This window comes from Geospiza fortis, unplaced genomic scaffold (assembly GCF_000277835.1).
Source record: "Geospiza fortis unplaced genomic scaffold, GeoFor_1.0 scaffold186, whole genome shotgun sequence".
Classification (NCBI taxonomy): Eukaryota; Metazoa; Chordata; class Aves; order Passeriformes; family Thraupidae; genus Geospiza; species Geospiza fortis.
The window spans coordinates 847818-869378 of NW_005054331.1; the positions used below are offsets into that span (position 1 = coordinate 847818).

The 21561-nt window shown below is 35.6% G+C and overlaps 1 protein-coding gene across 1 annotated transcript in view; it reads right to left on the minus strand.

Annotated features, from left to right (window-relative positions):
• Nucleotides 1–21337, minus strand: part of MGAT4C (MGAT4 family member C) — a 123549-nt gene extending 102212 nt beyond the window's left edge. Inside the window, exon 1 of the mRNA XM_005421581.2 lies at nt 21263–21337. The gene's annotated coding sequence lies outside the window, so the exon portion shown is untranslated. The remainder of the gene's footprint in view (nt 1–21262) is intronic.
• Between the last annotated feature and the right edge of the window lie 224 nt (nt 21338–21561).

Consider the following 21561-nt stretch of genomic DNA (forward strand, 5'->3'; position numbering starts at 1 on the left):
CATGTATTAAAGAAAAAGTTATAGGAAACACTACTGCGTGAATATTTTTACCTTAAGATTTGGGAGAGAACTCTTCCATTTTGGAAATGGCAGGTCAGCAAGATACATCAATCCCATTTCAAGTGACAGATATGTACAGCTGTCTTAGAATGCTCTTGAAAGCAGACCTTAAACTCTTTAAAGTAAAATCAATAAATTCCTGATTGCATCAGGGAGATGGTACTTATCAAAATAATCTTGCCTTCCTGATCAGATTTTTTACCCATAATAAAAGCACTAAGCATAAATCAACCTACCACTTAATCTATCTCTCTTTGACAACTTAGAGCCTTAGAATCTCGACTAGCAGAAATTGGACCAAACAGACACACTCTGGCCATCACTCCTGCTACATTTGTACTACTTTTGTAGTAAGGGACATCACTGGAAACTAGACCTGTATCAAAAAATTGCCTTTCTACTTTGATTTTCCTTCCTTAATTTGTGTGTGAAGTGGGGAGAACGTATTAGATTATGGAGGAGATTATTTTGTCTCTTGAATGTGTTTGCACAGTGAGCGCTGCTATTACTGGTAAAGAGCACCAGCACTTCTGTTACACTGAATACCTCTGAAGAAACAAAAGAATATCTAATGATGTAACTTAAACTTTTTAGTGCTTTGGATAGCCATATTAATTAGGTCTAATACATTAGGTATCTGGGTTGCTTATAAAGCAGATCATTCCCCCAGAAGCATTTTAATTTATTCTCTTTGTGAATAATTTGTTCAGGAACCAGGAAGGAATTATGCTTCTGACATAATGGATTAATAAGACAGTATTCAAACAACAGAGGAAATTAAGTACAAAGGTTAGTAACTAAGGATGAAACAAATTTTTAAAAATACATAACCCATTTCTCTGAATTTCTACTGTACTTAATAAAATTTCACTGAATGCCTGTGTCTCCCTGTGATGAACTAGTTTTCTTGAATACTGCAGGAAACTTTTTGTTGAACAAAGATAAACTTTACATATAATTTATGCACAAATATATGTATACATGCATATTTACTGAAGTGTAAAATTGCTTTAGGAATAGGTGATTCTTCTGTATAAGGTTATGTTTGGCTGTTTGTTGGTAGGTATGTACAAGTGCACACACTAAAGGAATAATTTGTAGAGAAAAAAAGATTAATTCAATTTTGATGAATATCCAGGAGATGAATATCCTTGTTCAAGTTTAATGCATATATTTTCAGCCTGGAAACCCTGTATGATTGGTCCCTACTAAGTGTCTTTTACACAGGTTAATTTCTTGATTTACTGGAAGAGGAAAGAGAGCATGGGAAAACTATTAGGAAAAAAACGGAATACCACAGCTTTCGATAAGAGATTGTTTTGAGGGCTGTTTATGAATAACATACAGTTTACATCCAACATGAATGATGGAAAGACCTCAAGGTACTTGGAGACAATAGGCTTTTTCTGTAGCTGGGAAGGAGTTCGCCTACTTTTGTTCTGTGGAAAAAAATGTATGTTAAACAAAAATGTTGGATGTAGTTTGCAACATTCTCTGCAGCTCTGCCTGGTTTTTGTTTTGTTTTTTCCAGATGCTGGAGTATAGGATGAACAGTCACGCAATAATGAGAGAACTGACAAATCTCTCTTTTTGGTTCTGTTCTAAATGAGCTATTGACAAAATATCTGTGGTTCACTCTACAATTGGAAAGGAAGATTGATTTCTATTTAGTATTGAAAAAAAATCTGCTGGTTTCTAGTTCCCTTGAGGTTTTGCAATACAGTGACAGTTAATTGTGATTAATTCTAACAAAATATTTCATCCCTAGCTTATAATCATACTTTAATAATCAGAAATAATTAAAATTATTTTTACATTAAAACTTTCATAAATACATAGAAACCTGTTAATCAATTCATAGTGAGATAAATGAGGACAGAAAGTCTCTTTTTGTTCTGCATAGCAGAGAACGAAGCTCATTTGGAGTCTATCATGGGACTCCTGGGCTCTATCAAAACACAAGAAATAAATTATAAGAGTAGAGGAATGCAAATTCTACAGCTACAAGTCTGTGCTGTAATTTTTAATGATGTGTGTGAGCCTTCTGCACTGCTCATAACAAATATTCTCACACAGTCTTATGCCCATGTACTCATCCTGTTTACAATGTTTCTTTCCCTCCTGTGATTAAAAAAAATCATTATCAGTTTGCTTCAATCCCATTTCATTTTCTGAAGTTTGTAAAATCAGTTTAAAACCACTGATACAAATCAATGAGTCAAGTGTATCTGGTGAGGGGTGGAGAGGAAGAGTGTCACAGTATTCCAGTAACTCCCAATGGGTTTCTCAGTCATCTGAATGACTGAGGTTTTCTGGTAACAATAAACCAGCAATATGGTCTGCTAGTTAAGACAGCAATAACACTGAAGTGGAGCTCTGCTACCTTAGTATTATCAGAATGCAAGTTGTTCTTCACTCTGTGGTCCCTGGAGGACTCAGGCAAGAACTCAGAGGTCATAGATGATCTTCAGAGGCACAAAAGACAAAGAAATGGCAATGAAAGCAATGACTAAGAGATTGCATTTCTACTTTTTCTTCAGGAATAAGTGCTCCCTCTGTATCTGATTGATCTTTTTAGAGTAAAAGGAAACTCTCTGCATCACCACCAGTTGTATAAGGCTTTCACCAAAACTCTGGTGACACATACATTGATACATTCCCCTCACACAAGTTCAAGCAACAGATCAGATCAGTTAAATATATATATATATATATATATCATCTCTCCAGTGTTTAACCATTTTGGAAGTATAATTTAAAACATTTTCCATTAAGCTGGTCATTCAAATATTTTTTCCGACCATTGATTTTTGTTTGGGGTTTTAATTTGTGTTTTATAAAGAAAATTACCTCATAATCTATTTGCTAACAAGTATTAGGTAAATCTTAAATTCACAAATGTCACACAACTGAAATAAAAGTTTGAAAACCTAGGCTTAGTGGGTCCTTCAGAAAATTGCCAACCTTCTGGACATTCAGCAAAGCAAGTAACCAAAAGTAATTTAGCTAGAATTTCAGAGACAGACTTTAATTCTTACTTCTCTATTTTGTGATGTAATATGGCCAAAGAGTAACACAATTTTTTATTACAGAGAACCTTCTTTTTGTGTTTCTCAGAACATTTCTCAGACACTTCTTTAGTCCTTAAAATATCCACATAAATCAAGAGTATTATCTCCACTTTATAGAAAAACCTTAAGTAGGGCACACAGCAAGTTTAGTCAACTACCAAGTGATATAATTGATTTTTGGACTGATGAGGATTAGAATGAAAACCCAAGCTCTCCTGAATAAGGCCTAGTGGAAGTTGGTGTTGGCACCCATGAAGGACATAATTGATTTAATTAGTAAAGAACAGTGTACTTCTATATCACTTTAGAACAAAATGGGTCTGTAAATATGACACTCAGAAAATCAGTTTACAAAATTCTCAGAACAAATAACTATGCCATTTTTCAAAAGACAGAATGAAGATTCTTTGTTCCTTTATTTACCCCACCAAAGTCTTCATTAATGTGGATACTACACAGAATAGTGAGGTAAGAAAACTGTGGTCTCTTTTGATCCATTCAATTAACTCTTTTCCTTGATTACGTGAAAAGATTTAGGAACACATCAGCAGAAAATTTTAAGGCAAAACCCAATCATATTCTCATCCAAGCTATCATTTATTCCAACAATATCAGTTGTGACTTTGCTACAGCAGGTCACATGTTCATGCCTTGAATGTTTGTTCGGGTTTCACATTTCTATGTTCATTTTAGACTTAATGCATTCATTAAGGCATAGCTTTTGGATTTCAAAGCATTAAGAAAATTTGTTGTACTGTAAAGCTCTTTTAAGTAATAATTATTGTGCTGGTTTAATTTGTCAGCTATATATTTATGTTTTAAAAGGAAAACAATGCGATGTTACAGATGCCATTACCATTTGAGATGTCAGTTCTGTACAGGATTAAGCCTCCATGGCAGAAATTCACTCTCTGCTTTTTGTCAGGTATTAGATGAATGTATCCATGTTTGCAAAACAGCTAATATCTATTTTTTGTTACCTAGTAGCAGAACAAAAATTTATTTTAAAATGTTTATATTGAGTTAGACAGAAAGAAACTGTTTCTCTACGTGTCTTTGTAGATGGTGAAAGGGCATAAAGCACGATTAAGCATTTCTAAGGCATTCTTTTTTCTTGTATGCTGTATGTGACAATAAAAAATATGGAAACCAAAACAGATAATGAAGTGATCCACATTCAGCAGACAAGAAGAAGAATAGAAAGAATTCCTACATTCAAACTCAATTCTTGTTTAAATAGCTTCATCAGTAATGTGAAATTCAACAACTCAACTCCTAAATTGAGGTTAAATCAATGGAAATGTGTTACCTAATGAGATACATAAGCATTATAGGTTCATTTCTAGAACTCTCTTTCAAAGACAACTTCTAACTGATATATCTGAAATTAATTTTCTTGCAAAATGACAGTCTAAACTAAAAGTTCCTTAGAAGCATGTCCTTATTATCCACATAATCTATAATACTTGTGCTAGGATATCCTACAGCCCCTAAACATTTAATTATTACACTAAAAAAAATGTTTGCAGGACTGAGAGTCAGAAATATAACAAAATTACACTAACAACTCGAAGAAGAAAGTAAACTATACTACTAAATGGAAAAGTCATTGATGCAAGAACTTCAACTTGCAGTCAATACCCTGTATACCACAATTTATTTCACTGCATTTAATCTGTGGAAAACGTCAGAGAAAGATGTTCTTGAACTTCTCTGCTATATAGAAAAATGCCCTCTACAGAAAAAAAAAAAAAAACCAAAAAAAACCAATCCTGTGCTGAAGTTCATTTCCAATGGAAGCAGAATTCTGTTTTATTTTCATCTTGTGCTGATAAGGAGATGAAATCTTCCCATTCAAATAGAGTTTATGGCCTCTAATTCATATTTCAACATTAATGGAATACATATTCTGCTTTCATTTGGCTGACATAATGAATCTAACATTCAGGAGTCAGAAAAGAACTCAGTTCTATATTATGTTCAAAAAATGGAAATGCATTAATTTATTTTTTAGCACATGGTTTAGTCATATCTCAGTTCTTAAACCTTCAAAATAAAAAATGTTCATATTCATTGGGACACTTTGAAAAATTATACTGTTACAAAATTTTCAGCTTCATATAATTTTAAGAGTCACTTTGGATGGCAGAAGATCAGATTTCCCTTCACTATTTGCAATGTGTTACAAATGTCTAAAAGTTCAGTCTGCTTTTTTTTTTTTGTGAAATGTGATAGAAGTGAATTTTGAAAATTTTGAGTTTTCCTGAAACAGGTTTTTCAATCACTAGTGAATTAGAGATGAGTTTAAAGTTCTGTTATCAAATCAGTGCAGCTGAATACTACTAGTTATGATACAAAGGTTAGGGTTTAAGAAAGCAAGGATTTTCATATTACCTGATGAATGGAAAAAAAAAGTCCCTTAGGTACCTAATGTGAATCTAGTATAAACTGTATAAAATGCACAAAATTTATAAAATTAGTATAAAATACTTTATTTCATCTCTGTCTCAAGATATGCTAATGTAATATTAAATTTTGCCACTATCCTGCGAAATTATTTCCGGTTATTTAATCTAGACAAAATTTGACACTTGTTTTAAAAATATTTTTTAAATATTTTTATTTTAAAATTATCACCGCATTATCACTGCTTAGGATAGAACATTGTGTAGCACTAGGAGGCTAAACTGGTCAGAATAGCAGTAATATAAATAAGATATTAAAAGGAAATATTATAGCTATATCATATTATAATAAACGTATGTATATTTTAAATTAAAAAAATTACTTTTACCTTTTCTGATTATAAAAATTTGCTGCAAGTAACTGATTACCAACAAATGTTAGAATAAAAATGTATATTGACGTAGAGAGATGATTTTTTTCCTTGAATCTAGTTGGCACTCCCCATCTTTCAAAATAGTCTTTTCTCACACATACGGCTACACAACTAATCTTCTCATCCTGAACTCAGGTACAATATGCTAACTTAACTGCCAAGGTCTACCATATGCTTAAAATATCCACAAATTCTATGTTAAGCTTTCTATTCTTCAGTTTGTAGCTGCATTTTCAATCTGTGATATTACTATAATTAAAACTGGCAAAAAGTTTTGAACTGCTGTTCTAGACTTCAAGCTTTGCAATCACTACAGGAAAAAACCCAAATCCTGTGGAACTGGACATTCACTCTTTATTGACTCTCTATAGTTATTGGACTAAAACTTCAGTATATAGCAAATAATAATACTGTATAAAGTATATATAGTGCTTAAAGGCAACCTAAAGTATTTCTGGGAGTTCAAAACCATGCCATAGAAATTTCCTGATCCCTTGAGCAGCAACTTTACAAATACGTCTTTCTTTTAGAAGATTTAAAAAAAGTAAACCTGTCCTTAGCTGAACACATTCTTGTCTTTGAGCAGTGCACTGCCATGTCACATGCTAAGCATTAAGTTCACTGTTTTGATCAAGATCTTAGGTTTGCTGCTGGGAATCTGGTTTCCTGCACTGATTTTATGGTGCTGCTGCATTTCCACTATTCCTTATCACCTTTTTAATCTACTACACAATCAAATTTATTAATTAAGAATTAATTTTAAATTTAATAATTTCTCAATTTGTAAGTATTGTTGTATCCGCCTGGCCTTATATCAAGTAAAAATCTGTAATCCACTTTGCAATGGCTCAGCTGTATGAGATCAAAGGATTAGTTTAGTGCAGTGCAGCTGAATAAACTTTAATTTTACAGAGAAAATTTTTACTAAACTGAGATATAGCATACGGAGCACCAGCAGCCTCATGTCTGTCAAGCTGTTGGAGACTACACCGAGAGCAATGGGTGGTGGCACCTTCAAACTCCAGAATACATTTTTAGCAGAGGCCACCTGGGTAGTCAACACCAGAGGATCTGCAGTCAGGCTGATCCTGCCTAATCAAAATACTACATACCATAGAAACAGATAAAGTTCCCTTAGGGCACGTTAAAATTATGCTGGGCAAAAAGGTTTGGTAAAAAGGATTATTCCTGCCTCAGGCAAAGGTAAACCCATCCATAGGATTACTTTTGCTCAAGGACTTGGGTGCACTTCATGGGTAATGCAGGAAAATGGGGAAGTCCAAGGTGTGCCTCAATGGATTTTGATTTTGGGTGAAGATAGCCAATGAATTAAACTGTAATTAATAGCTATAGTTAATAACTACTCCACAATGTGTATTACTGCTTCTGTGATGGCTATATGTCCATCACCTCACAGCATTGATCTTAACATCAAGGGTTCTGGGGCTCTGAGCCTGACTTTCATTCGACAATCACACTCTCACTAACAAAGAATGAACTGTGATAAAACTGAAGAAGTGCAGCAGTACTGAAGTTGGAACTGACTCAAATGTGCAGCATGCAACAATCCAACACCTCACACCATCTCTCCTCCTTGAAAGACTGTATTATCATCCACCACTATTACTGTATTTTACTTTCAGTTATTAAAGTTTTGTTATCTTAATGTAAAAGTTCTACTTTGATTCTCTTCCCCATTTCACTGGGGTGGGGAGCAGAGAGAAAGGGGGCTTGAGCGAGGGGCTGTGTGGTGTTTAATTTCCAGAAGGACTTAAACCACAACAGCAAATCTGATTAATTGAGCATAAAATTAAAGAGTATATAATCTGAACAACACATAATCTTGAAGCTATTAGTCTAATCTACTGCTTTTTACTCTCAACACTAGCAAGTTGCACTGCAGGAAGATGCAAATTCAGTCTTCTTGCAACATTGCAGGAAAGCAGGATGAGAACCAGCTGAACCCCAAAACCAAATCACCACGTTGGGACGGCTATGTCTTGCCTGTTGTAATAGAAACCCTGTGATAGAAATTATTAACCAGCACCAAGAAAGCCACATGGTTTTTGCTTAGTTTATAGCATAATATAAAGAGTCCTGCAGAGACATGTCCAGTTTCTCTTAGCCTGCAAATTCATAATGTAACTGAAGCATTAAAATAAAAAATAATAATGAAAAATCAGATTGAGCAGACCTCATTTAAAATTTTCAATCAAAATATTAAAACCTGAGCCCTAGTAGTTTAAAACACAGGAAGAGAATCCACATGTGGTTCTGTCTTATATTACATATCCTTTGGTAGATGGAACATAGAGGGGATATTAGAAATTCATCCAGAACGCTGTAGCTTGTAACAGGATGAGTGCAAACTGTTTATCTAGTGCCCTGGAAAACTGCTAACACATGAGATTAAAAAATGGTGTCTGTAATTGCAGGTCAGACAGAATCCTCAATGAAAATTCTACAAGGATAAAATACCAGGAAATTACATACAAAGCACACTGACAACCACATTTATAACAGTCTCTGCTTTGCTTCTTTATGTAAATCTGTGTGTAAATGTGTCTGACTAAAGAAAACAACTCAGCACCTCATATACCATTTTTCCCTATCTGTGGAACACCTGTGGTCCACACACTGCAAGATGACAAACACTGGAATAATTTGAAGACCTGATCATGAGACAGAACAGGAGGAATAGAGACAAGTAAGACTAAGTAGGAAATAAAATGGTAAAGGGCAAAGTTAATAGAGAAGGAGTAAAGAGAAGGGAAGATATTGGTCAAGAAGTGCAAATGAAAAGAAATAAGATTAGAATAATCACAGATTAGTAGGAATACTTAACAGGAAAAACTTGTTTTCAGAACAGATGAAAAACTTTCTTATAGATGTGTATCTTTTTTTTCCTAAGCCATCTCCACATGAAGTGGACACTTGTGACATCATTGCTAGCCATGAGGCAGATGGAAGCTTTAGGAACCCCACCTCACCAGCCAATCTGCATGAGCCAATTGTGCATCTGGCTTCTGCCAGTCAACGTACAATGAGATTTTTTCGCCTTTCAGAACCTCTGCCTTCTGCAATTTCTTTTAACAGAACTTGAACTGTTCTTATCTAAACTTCGGCTTTCTCTATCATGCTAGGTAAAAAGTTCAAAATTATGAGGAGGTGGGGAAGAGAGTGAGCATTTGTCATAAAAAGAAGCCAAGTAATACTTGTTCTCTTTGAGGAAGGAGATGAACTACAAATAGCGTATTTGGAGTACCTTAGACATCAATTAAATGTTTTTCACTGTTTGTAGGTGAATACTGAATTTTGAAAGTTAAGACAATGTAAGGTTGAAATTAAAAGTATGTAGATATGACTGAGGGAAATGAGATTCATGAACGAATAACTGATTAATTTCAGAAAGGAGTATGCAAGTCTGTGCCTCTGGGCATGTTAAATTGAATTTACCTACACTTCTACTTTACGCAGTTGGAAATTCACATTTCCACAAAAGTTGGCATTACATAGGCAATATTTTCAGATGACCAAATTATTTTTGTAAACCTGAAGCTATATTGCAATGATACATGTGATGAGATTGGAATATCTTATACCTTATAAATTCTATCAAATCTTGCTTCTGCAAAAGTTGACAGTGCAGTGCTTCAGAAATACATATCCATATTACAGAAGTTGGTCCTTACTGGGCCACCAGAATGCCTTCACATCTGCAATCTGGCACTGAACTGGAAAGCAACATCAACAAAACTCTTTCAAGACTGCCTGAATTACCTCACTAATCTTTACCAAAACCACTACACAAGTTTTCATAGCCATAACATCTCCATATTACAAAACATACAACAATCTATGTGATGTTATAGTCCCATTAATGCTTAAATTGAATTGCTTTAAAGAAACTAAACTATATTTACCAGTCACTGTCCTTTTCTTTTTTATTGTTTTCTGCATGTTAATGGATTTTTTTAATCACAAAGAAAACCACAAAGTTTTAGCAAATGTGAACAAAATGAGAAAACGGTAGGCGAACCGTGAATTTAAGAAGAATTTATATATTTGTAGTCAGTCAGTGTACAAGAGAAAAGTTTGGCTCACAGTGCTGCTGAGAGCACAAGTACTAAGTGAAGCAAATGTCTGTCAAGTTTCTTGGCTCTGAGTGACAGTTCTGTATCAGTGAATCTAAAATTATATTGACTCTAAGTATTGAGTAGCACTTCCAGGCTGCATATGGATGCATCCCCCGATGACACCGATGACACGGGGAAAGCCATGCCATGAAAGAAACACCAGGTGTGTTTGCCATTTCCCTGTTCTAAATGGTCAGGGAAAGGGGATCACCTATTGCATGTTGACAGTGATCCATCTAGCCAATATTAAATCCTAATCTTTAAGCCCACAAAATCAATGTGCTTTATACAGCTGCAGGAGGCAAACCATAGAGCTTGAAGCAGTGTAGCTTTGACAGACACTGGCCTGAAATTCTACCAGTCTAAAGTATTACAGAATGACAGAATGGGTAAGGTAACCCACCACATTGGGTTGTCTGGTCCCATTTCAATTTTTCATGCTCAATTATTTTTTTTATATTTCTAGTTTGTTTGACCTGAGCAAAAAGTAGCAGTGGTACTGATGGGTCCTCAAAAGATTAAGGACCACAAAACCACATAAGAATTCAGGTTGGAAGAGACACCTGGATATTCAACCACCCTGTTTATGCAGAGCCATTTGAAACTGGTTTCTCAGGATCATGTCCAAATGGCATTTGAATATCTCCAAGAAGGGAGATTCACAAATGCTCTGGGAAGTACCAGTGCTCAGTCAGTTCCACAGTAAAAAGGGTCTCCTGATGTTCAGAGGGAACTTCCCACATTTTGATTTGAGGCCTGTTGCCTCTGGTCCTGTCACTGGACACCACTGAAAAAAAAGAACTTTACTCTGTTCTCTTTATACCTTTCCTTCTGGTACTTACATATACTGATGAGATCACCCCAAGCCTTCTCTTTCCCAGGCTGAACAGTCCCAGCTCTTCAGTCTTTCCTCACAGGAGAGATGTTCCATTGTATTAATCACCCTTGTGACCCCTCATCAGACTCTGTCACGTTCATGTTCATGTCTCTCATATCTGATAGCCCAGAACTGGACACAGTATTTCAGGCATGGCCTTACTGGTGCCTGAGAATCCCCTCATAGCATTTCCTGCTATGGCTATGCCAGTGGGTAAACATTCTAATCATGATTTTGTAATCAATTTAATATCTTGCAGAAATACTTGCAACATTTTGTTAATACTGTGAAATGAGTGGAACAGACAATTACCTTTAAAAATCCTGAAAAAACCCAAAAAACATATATGGTTGGTGGTGGCTCACTAAAATATGTGATTTTAAAGCTGTTTATTTCAGTTTATGCCCTTAATCCAATGGACTTTCACTGAGGAAGGTAGAAACACTCAGTTGACTTACGAAAACATACAATGGTTTGGGTTGAAAGGACCCTTTGGAGATCACTTAGTCCAAACATCCTGCCACAGGAAGAGACATCGTTCAATAGATGAGATTGCCCAGAGAAGTTCCAGAGAATTTCTGGATGCTCCACAGTCCTAAAAACATTCAGAGCCAAGTTGGATTGTGCTTTGATCAATCTCTTCCAGTGTTTTACCACAGTTAATGTAAAGAACTTCCTTATGTTTGGTCTAAATCTATTCTCTCTCCATTTACAAATGTTGCCCCATGTTTCATCACTACAGACCTTGCTAAAATTCTTGCTATCCTTCTCATAAGCTGTCTTTATGTGCTGGAGAGCTGCAATGGGTTCTCCCCAAAGTCTTATTTTCTCCAGGCTCAATAACCCCCAGCCTCTCTTCATACAAGAAGTGTTCTAGCCCTTCAGTCATCTTCTGTACCCATTCAAACAGGTCCATATCTTTCCATGTTCTGGGCACCCCAGAGCTGGATGCAGCACTCCAGGCAGGATTCTCATAAGAGCAGAGTAGAGGGGGAAAAAAACCAAAATAGCATCCCTTGACCTACCTGCCATACTCCTTTTTATGCAGGATGCAATTGGTTTTCTAGGCTAGATATAAACTTTTAGTCAATACAAAACCTGTACAGAAATCAACAGGGAATTTAAAAAGTCAATTTGAGCTCTATAATTCTCAAGAATCTGAGATTCTATACTGACAAATTTTGCCCACAGCAGTGCAAAGATATAGATATTAAGGAAATACATACATTGACTTTGGCCAGAGAAGCATTACTCAGAGGGCAAAAGTGGTTTCATATTGCAGAAAGAGGATGTTACTTTTTGTAGTCTATAACTTCAAAAAAAGGTGAAGTCAGGTGAAGCAAAAAGATAATTTTTTTCTCATAACCCAGCACCAATTTGTTTGTACCTAAAAACCTGACTACAGAGAAATATGACCACTTTAGAAAAAAGTCCCATTAGTATATCCCCAGCCAATTTCTCTCTGAAGAGACCAATATATTTTAGGACATCTTTACACTTAGCTAGAACTTACAAGTTTTTCTCTGACAATAGTCGCTTAAGGAAACGTATGAGAACTAATGGTCGTTCCTAATGTGTGCCAAAGGCTCTTCCCTGTCCCAGTCTGACTAGTGTAACCACAAATCTTTATTCAAGGAAAGACAACAAATCACATATCTTCAAACTGTCTTAGTTTATTCTGTCCTTCATAGAATAATTTTACTAATTTATTTTAAGATCTAAAGAGTATTAAAGTAGACCTATAGGAAGGAAGGAAGGAAGACAGACCACCATGGGAGAACTTACACCAAATAAACTACTAAATGTATCTTTTTGTGATTTAAGCAAAGACTTTAAAAGTGACATCAAAACATTGAAAAATGAGGAAGAGTAGTATGTTCTCTGAGTAACATTTCTTATAGTGCATAAGGTCAAAATCAGGCAGTCTATTTTAGTCAGAAAAATTAAGTATTAGACCACATAAAACACAAGTGGTTACTGAGCAATAATGCTTACCTATCTTAGATGTCCTGTCTATATCAGTTGAGTGTCTTTGAGTGATTATTAAGGAAGGCTGCGTGCTGAACACAGATCCACATCAGGCTGTCTACAAACACTACCCATGGGGCAGTCTGTGTTTTGCATCGCTGTCCAAGCTCCCAGTTATCCAGATCCAAATAACTATTGTAGTACACAGTGCAACACAGTCTTTCCTCCAGTGGGGAATGAAGGATGCAGAGGTAGAGGGATGCAGAGGTCTCTCATCCCAAAGTGGACAGAGGACATAGCCATGATGTGCACACAAAGCCTATGCTGTGCACCAGGCAATGCATCTGTAATGCAGTATGTCCTTTGGAACTTAATTGCCCTGGTTCTGCAGCCAACTCTGAATTGTCTGTATGTTTTGTACTAAGCAGCCCCTGGATTAAACTCAAAAATAATCCAGAATTTGTCATTAATCACAGTACTACAGCTGTAAAGCTACTTGACTTCCTACATAACCAGCATACCTAAATTCATGTATTGCTGTAGTTGCGCAGTATCCCAGATTCAACTGGCAGGGTGAGAAGAGGTTTGTGTCTGCTGGTGAGTGCTTGTGGTATGATCCCATAAATGCAACTACATAGATTTCAGCTCCTTCAGACCGAAGTTTGCCTAGAACTCAGGTGTTTAACAAGTGATTTAATTTCAAGATTCCTGTCATCATGTTTGAGTAAAAGAACACAACTGCTTAAAAAGCTTTAACTTCAAATGCATACTGTCCCTGGGATGTACTATGGAGCACATTATATATGACAAAGAAAAAAGAAAGATTTATTCATTCATGGAATGCTTAATTAAAAAAAAATCCAAGACATTAAAAGTAATGCACTTTCTAGTGCCACCAAATAACTGAAAATAAATACGGCTGTGCCAAGAAGAGGATTGATTCCAGTACAAATGCATGGAGTTTTAGTCTCTGAATCCCTCTGGAGAAATGGAGCATGTGGAACCTAGTCAATTAGCTCCTCTTATCAGTGTGATTAAGTATGGTTGTTCATATAAATGATGATACAGTTGTCTATCACAATTCTTTGTGACTCTTGAATTTCTGAAACTCTTAGCAAAGTCACTGTAGCTATTTTTTTTAGATTCTCCTGGAACTCTGAGAATCTACTGCAGTGCCAGGGTGAAACACTGGAAGGCTCAGACAAAAATTCACTGCAGGTGTGCAAGAAACAGATTCCCTCCGTTCTGTGTCTGTCACAGGAAGGAAGTTAACAAGCCTTATGAAGGAAGTTAACAAGTCTTATGAGGATTTTGGTCTGTTTATTCTGTTCTCTACTTCTAATAGAAGCAACTTAGAGGTCTCTATCAGATATTAGGAAGAAATAATTACCCAGCTGGGAATGACACACTCAAGTTTTAGAATTCTTTAGCTAAACCAAACATAGAAATTCACCTTTTTAGAGAACCACAGCCTTCAGAAGTTTTATTGCTCTGGGATGATTTCCATGAATTACTAGTTCTTCTGAGAATCTGTAGAAGAAGATTTGATTCATAGCCTACTTCAATGTCTTACTAAATCACAGTCCTGCAACCTAAATTAGCACATAGGAAAGACTAATTGTAAAAATTCAAAAGATATACTACAGCACAGATGAAATGTTTAGCATGCATCTGGATATGCTTTACAGGCTGTGTCCCCATAACACAATGTCCATGAAATGTAATGCTTCTATGGTTCATCCTACATGGCTGTTCTAAAACCTACAAATTTCCAGTTGCTTCCCAACACCCCTGTGGAAGAGGGCAGGTCCATTTTCCTGTGACATCCTCAACTGATAAAAGTGGTCAGGGCTTTAGTAACACAGTTTTAATGTCCATACATTTAAAAAAACCTAATGTTTTCTTGAGAAAATAGGCCTACTCTTCCCCACAGAAGAACTTTGAATGTAGTAGCAGACACCAAAAGTAGACATCTGTGGCGCAATTCTGTAGTGCCAATTAAAGCAGTTCAGATTAAGCCATCTCTTAGTCCCCATGCTCTGTGTTGAGGAAAACCAAAAGACAGTGAGAAAACAGCTCTCCTGGTATGCTAGAGATGGTGTTTGATTCTGTCAAGTTGGCATGAGTCAGTATTTGTCCTGCAGGGAGAAGAATGGCTTAATTTTTACAAGCATACGGAGAGATAAAAAGAAATCTTAGTATAAATCACTTAAGTAGTTAATTAATTAAGGGACACAAACCCATAGGAAATCAAGCACGCTTTCCAGGGATCATTAATGTACTTAGCTGTTGCTGTTGTATTTTTCCTCCCCATGGTTCTATGAGAATTAAAAGATGAAATAATGAAGCAAGATGCTTTAATTCCTACTGTTCTTTACACATTGGTTACAGCAACCATGAGAACTGTGGCATTAAATAGAGTTCTTGATACTTTTGGAGCTATGCTAATATTCAGATATACTTTCAGAGATGAATAAAATTTAGGCAATCTCCTAAATAGTCTCATGTTATTACCTTGAGAAGGAATCTTCTTAGATATTTTTAATAGTACATAATGGGGTTTTTTTAGGTTCAAAATAAAAACAAACTAGATACTATATATTTTAGGAACTGGATTTGTAAACAAAATGAGGAGTGGAAGTAAACCATTTTTTCCAGAAGTGATGCAGCATTTCTAAAGCATTTAGATTAAAATTGAAAACTGCATTTTGCTAATACAGTAATTCATGGCAAGTTTTAATCCCATGTACAGCTGGTTTTGTTAAGTTAAACTTTACTTTCTTGAGATGTTGCTAAGCCTCCTTTCACTTTACCATGTGATTGAAATTGACCTTCTAGAAACTAGATCAAAATAAAATGCTACTTTTTCCTAGATCAAAAAACATCCACAGATATTAAAAAAAAACCCACAAAAACCTCCCAAGCCTATTAAAATCTTCTACCACTGAAAATCATGACCTCTTTGTGCTATTATTTTCTGTCTAGTTACTGAAAGATAAGATTGAGATGTCTGTTCTGCCTTATAACAGAAAACAAGAGTAACTGAGAGAATGACTTCCACACACCCCTTGTCAGTGCTACAGACCATTAGCAATACTATAAATAGCATGATCAAATCCCAAATTGCAGATTCAGTCATAAAAGTGTCTACATTTCATGCTGATTCAGAGGGGCAGCAGCACTAACTGCAATCATCAAGGAATGTGACATCTCCACAGTATTTTCTACAGCTCACTGGACTGGTGACAGGACAATTGTCAAAAATTAATAGGGACCATCAGATGTGGTTAAGTACAGCTTGGCAACTATAAAAGATGCACTTCACATTTGAAAGTGATAATGTAATATTATTCTATGAGGACAGATTGTAATAGATTATGTTTCATTCAGGTAACACACTTCTGAATCTTTGAAATTTTGACCACGTTATATTGTTAAATTTATATGGAATGGGAAGAGAGATGTTTTACATTGTTTTCTTTCTCAAAAGTACTCTTCACCTTCTGTTTTTGCATTACAATCCTTTACTTCTCAATTAGTTAACATTCTAAGAAATTCAAGATCCTAAAATACAAGGTTTATTAAAAGATTGATTGTGGTAGTTAAGAAAAGATTCAAAGCTGTATCCAGTAATTCCCAGATACATGTATGGTTTTAAAAGCCATGGCACAAGTTTGTTTGAAATCTTATTATTTTGGATGCCTGTATTTTTAAATTGCAACAAAGTATTTCAACCAAAATCATGGGCCCAACGAAGGATTATTAAATACATTGTGTTGGGTTTTTTTGCATCAGAGCAAATTGTTACACTGTTCAGAAGATTCTTAAGAACCCCTGCTTAGAGGCTGAACCAAAAAGGATGGACTGACAACTGAAAGGATAAACTCGTGACCATTTGTTCTGAAATTATTAGATTCCAGGCGCCTGATGTTGTCAAAAATGAGGCTAGAGAAGTGACATTTTTTTTGTCTATGCCCGATACTGTGAATGTCTGAGGAGTCCTAATGTTAGTACAGGGAACTGAAGACTTTCAGCAGAAAAAAACTTGTGTGCTCTGTCTTTTAGGAAGAGGGGAAAAAAAATTATCAAGTTGTAATACTTCAAAAATGTGCAGTGCATGTGAGAAATAGCTAGAGTCTCCAATTATTTTGACAGAAAGTAAGCAAATAATCAGGGAGAGGAATTATAAATTCTAAGCATGGGAGACAATGCTTGAATGAATGTAAGAAGTGGAGCATGCTCCGCCTATCGCTAGCCATAGATGTGCATTTCCCAAACCTTTACATTTCTTGCAAATACTAGGGGACAAGACCACCAGCAAATACCTGTCGAACCTCAAAGTCTTGCACCAAGTGCTCTGGTCAACAGCCTGCCACTGCAGAGATGAAGTCCAGAGTCCATCTATTACAGAAATCAGTAACTGTGACTCCTATGTGCCACAAATAACAAGTATAGTTATTTATTTTTTCATTTATTATTTATGTTACTTGTGGAATTGAATGCTACTCAAATCTAGGAGACCTTAATTAGTCAGTATTTAAAAATCAGAAAGTTCAACAACTAATTGAAAGTATTTTCGTAAGTTGTCTATATGGAGTGAATTTTCCCCTCCAGAGAGTGATTCAGCTTATATATCTGAAATAAATATCTTAATGATGAAATAGATTTGTTTTTGGAGATGCCTCTTTCTCTCCACAGATTAGAAGAGGAAACTTCCTGCATAAAATTAGCCAAAACTGTTATCACTAAACCATGTAGGATTGACTTAATGCATTCACAATGTCACACTTCTGTGGAAATACACAAATTATGGAAACAAAAAGCACCATGCTATACGTAAGCAAAAGGTCAAGACTAAAGTTTCACAACTACTTTAAAATATGAGTTGTAAGTCCTTGGTCATAATCATATTTTAGCACAATCTTTATTAGGTATCAGGGCATCCACTGGCCTTAATTTAAGATTCAAAACAAAAGTGAAAAGGAAAAAGTTGTGTCTGTGCTGTGTGACAAACATGTGATGTACATTACTGCTCCTTTCATCATCCAGACAGGTATCCTATTGGAGGATATCCAGGGTGTGTTCTCCACATCTGTCCCTCTGGATTTCTTTCCAAAGGAAAACAGTGACTTGGAGGAAGAGATGCAGATCTGCATCTCACTTTTTCCTCTTCAGAAATACTCTGTGTAATCTCTGTTGCCTTTGAATTTAGTAAGAGAAAAATCTAAAAGAAAAAGAAATCTCCTCATCACTACCTAGATGAAAAGGATTATTTTTCTTTTTTTATCTTGGGTAGTGGAATATAAGGATAAAAATGTAAGTGAACAAAATAGACTTTCAAGTCTCATCTAGCACACTTACAAAAAAGGACCTCACTGATGAACAAGGAGGATGGCTGCAGCACAAGGTTTTAAGACAGTTTTTATAATTTGGAAGATCCTAGAGGAGTGTCCTTGTACTCTGTCTTAGACCAAAATTCTAACCCATGGACCAAAGCTTGGGGTATGAAAGAACTCTTCTGTCTCCTGTACTTATAGAAAATTAATAGAAAAAGAATGTGCTATTGCAATACTACTTTAATTTGTATTTTTCTAGGGATGACATTCCTTTCCCAGTTATAGAGGGAAATTTTCAATTTGTATTTTTACTACTATAGGTGTGAATACTTTTTGAGAAATTGATGTTATTATCATATTTCTGCTTAGCTGGCACCTTTATTATCTCTAAGAAATACTAAATGCATTGAATTTTCGCAAAAAAACCCCAAAAACTCCTTTTGTCAATTTTTCTCAAAATTACCTGACAAGAGAAGAGAGTATCTTGTGTAGGAGGAATGACTCAAATCTTCATTGTAAGGGCTATTACCTGATGTCATCGTCAAAATGTTCAAGTTGACTCATTCACAGAGAATCAGACAAACAAAATGGCCTATGCATACAATCAAGCAAACTCATGCTAATTCCTCTTTTAATACAGCAGGCCATTGATATAATATGGACTTTAGGGAGTAAAAACAAGTAGAAGACTAGAGGGACTCTTTTCCAAAGAGTCATGGTCAATCTGCTAGGCGGTCCTTGGGCCAGCATTACCACAGTTACCTTTATTATTTTAAGGGAAAAAAAAAATCACAACACTATTTTATCCCCCCCAAAAAAGTTTTTCTACAATTTTTTTCTAATAAATTTAGATTCTGATTAAAAAGAAGAAAAACACTCTATATTTTTTTTTCCATAAAATGGTGTACCAGAAATTATTTCTCTTCCTTTTGAAAGGTTAAGCTAAAGAAGAAAGTCTCATTCCCTAAAAGAAGCTGATTGCTATCTGTTTGGATTATCATATCATAAAGTTTCCTTGGCTTGCTTAGTTCCATGACTACTATCTAATAAAACAATGTGCATTGATACATAAAAGAACACACTTATTAAAAACCATCTTTGAATGCTTTGGATCAGAACATTGTGAGCATGTAACAAATCAGCCTTACATCTATGTTATATGCATCACACTTTATTTTAGCAGGAATAACTGATAATTTGTTTACATTTCATACCAAACCGAGTAGGAACAGAAATGTTGGGAGATCTGATATTAAGCCTGGTAATGATGCATTGATAAATGACAGGGACCTGTGCAATGGGTAGGTATGTAACTGAGGGACAGGCGAAAACGCTTTTCCTTTAAATTAAAAAGTACTAAAAGTATAGCTGCAAGATTAGCATACGATAAATTCAAGTTTAATAATCATCTAAGCAATAAGGGCAGAGTAGAAAAATGCTAAATACTCCTCTCTCTTATAGGCCATGGTCATCTCACCTAGGAAAATTTGCTAGTAAAAAGACAAGAAAGAAAAATAAAGGCTTCATCTTAACAAAAATATGTTCCCCTAACACCATCCATATTATAGACATGTCACTTAATAAAAGCCTGGGATTGTTTGTCACATTATCATCCAGAGATGAATTAACAATGGTAAGTACCAGGAACAGCACAGACAGGACTGAACTAGTTAAGAGCACAAAAGTGTAATACAGCTGAGAAGCCCTACCGTTTTAAGTGGTGTTTGAGATGAAAATAACTATTATTCTTCTGACAGTGACTAGAGCAGAGATAGTCATAGCTAAATTGAATGACAATATATCTCAATTTTGCAAGCACTTGTAATACTCACTATATATGTCATTATTTTAAACTTTGTATTGTAGAATCATGGATTGTATAATCATGGATTACTGAAATAAAGATAGAGTTCTTAAGTGACCTAGTGAATTCTAATCACTATAAAGTAACTGTCATCAAGCTTTTAAATCAACTGGAACCTGCTATTTATTATTTCCTATTAGGTACACTATTTGACTAGTTAAACTGGTTATTGGATTCTTCATACAGTAGCCCCTGAACTCCTTCAGTCAATTAAATTCTTTATTGAATCTGATTTGTCAATGTCAGTGTCAGTTCTAATCTCTTAAATCCACATTGGCTCAGAAGCTTTAAAATGTACTTATTCAGTTGCAAAACTAGGAAGTTACACAGACAGAATCCCTCTCCTCTCCCTCCTCTCTCTGTGCAAGCCACGAACCTGCCAACAGTACAAAAGATATAAACACTTGTATATACACACTTATGTGCCTACAGAATGAGCTGCTTCTTAAGATGAGCTACAGAGCATAAACAGGAAAAACATATAAACAAAAAACTCTATTGGGTGTTTTGCTACCAGCATGTTGTATATTGAACACTTTTATCTTTGACTCAATTTCTTATCACTTTAGATTACAGAAATTAGCAGAACAAAGTAACTATAGCTAATTCCAGAACTGAAAACTTTAAAATCTTGGTAATACTCTTCACAGGTTTTGATTGATATTCGCAAAAGTATTCCAGAGCATTTTTAAACCTGTTACGAAATTAAATTCCCTCTTCTTAAATCTCCCCATTTCTCTGGTCATCAACAAAAGCTGGATTTCAAAGGAAAAACACAGGTGGTGAAGGAAAAGAAAGGAAAAATACAAGTATTAAATAACTGATCTGCACGATGTTCTTGTCAGGCTAGTAACTCTTTAGTTCACCTGAAGAGCAGCACAAACATGCAGGCTATTTATTTCCATATTGCAAAGTAGAGTTTGCCTGACAAAGACTTCTTTTTCCTTTAAAACCATTCCCTTTCTAAAGGATCTCCTTTTTTGCCAGTAAAAAATCTGCTTTTTACATATTATAGGCATATAAGCCTCTGAACTATGCAAGCAATTCCCCTCCCAGGTTAGGCGCATCACCTTTATTCTGAAAGAGAAGGCAAACCACACCAGGCTCTTACCAGACACAGGGAAAACAATTGCTTCAGCTGGATCCAGCGGCGCCGTGTGCGAGCAGGCAGCCTGAGCGATCCCTGGGCCTCACACAAAAGCGAGATAATTGGCTTTGGCGGAGGAGCTGTAAACATCCATCACGGCCCTGGACCGGCCCTTAACCCTAAACTGCCGGCCGCCCACTGAAAGGGGTCTCTAATCCTTGCATGCATACGCACAGCTGGGGGCTTTCTGGTTTTCCTCTTTTTTTTTCCCCTCCCATCTTTTTCACCTTTCATTTATTCTCTTTCTTCCTTTTTTTTACCTT